This window comes from Octopus bimaculoides, chromosome 15 (genome assembly GCF_001194135.2).
Source record: "Octopus bimaculoides isolate UCB-OBI-ISO-001 chromosome 15, ASM119413v2, whole genome shotgun sequence".
Classification (NCBI taxonomy): Eukaryota; Metazoa; Mollusca; class Cephalopoda; order Octopoda; family Octopodidae; genus Octopus; species Octopus bimaculoides.
In genome coordinates, this window is record NC_068995.1 from 54,161,167 (window position 1) to 54,162,179 (window position 1,013).

Here is a 1,013-nt window from a genome sequence, read left to right on the forward strand (position 1 = left end):
TATTATATAGATAAGTAGATCTAATTGATATCGTATATTTGCTGTCCAAAATGAAATATAAAGGATATTTATTAAGATGAATATTGATATTCCCCCTGAAGTCTGATATTCTTATGCAAGAAATTGTTATGAACAGGAAATATTATATATGCAGTTTTCCCGGAAATATAATTTTTCGCTTTAGAGCGCGCTGAGCCAGAGAAAGAAAACAGCACATCATTTAAAATCAGATCAAGTTTATTGTGGTTTTGGTTTATTTTGGTTTTCGGCTGAAGACCTGCTTGATCGTATTATTTTTTCAACCATCATGAATTTTAACTTTTTTTTGTTTTCAATGGACAAATTCGACTGAATATTTTTTTTAAAAAATTGTTTTACGTTGCTTTCCATTATTGCCTTTCTTATTATATAGAGTCAAATTTCATCACATTTTCTTTTTACTGTGTTTGTTCAGCTTTGAGCAAAATAGTTGGATTTATATACGGAGAGTAAATAATAGTACACTTCAAGACAAACAAGCAAACTTTCAAAGTTTACAGCGAAAGTTTATTGATATCTCACATTCCCGCATATGTGGTGAATTAGAACGTACATATAACTGCTTCTCTTTTTTTAAATATGCATTACTTTAATACATGTAATGATACAGATTGTATAATATAATGTTTTGCTTAGTAACGCATGAGTAGACGTTGTGATTTGGCATGATGTTCTATTGTATTCTGTTGATAGTTTGTAGCTGGTGACATTGTCAGAGATTAATGGACATAGAAAAAAGGTTCATAATTACAAGCACACACGCACATACACAAACACACACACACTCACATATATACATATATATACTCACGCTATACGAACATATATATATATATGAGCGTGTGTGGGTGTAAATGTAGTTATATGTGTGTATGTATATATGTACATATACATGCATGAGTGACTGTATGTGTATATATATATATATATATGTATATATATATATATATATATATATATATATATATATATAT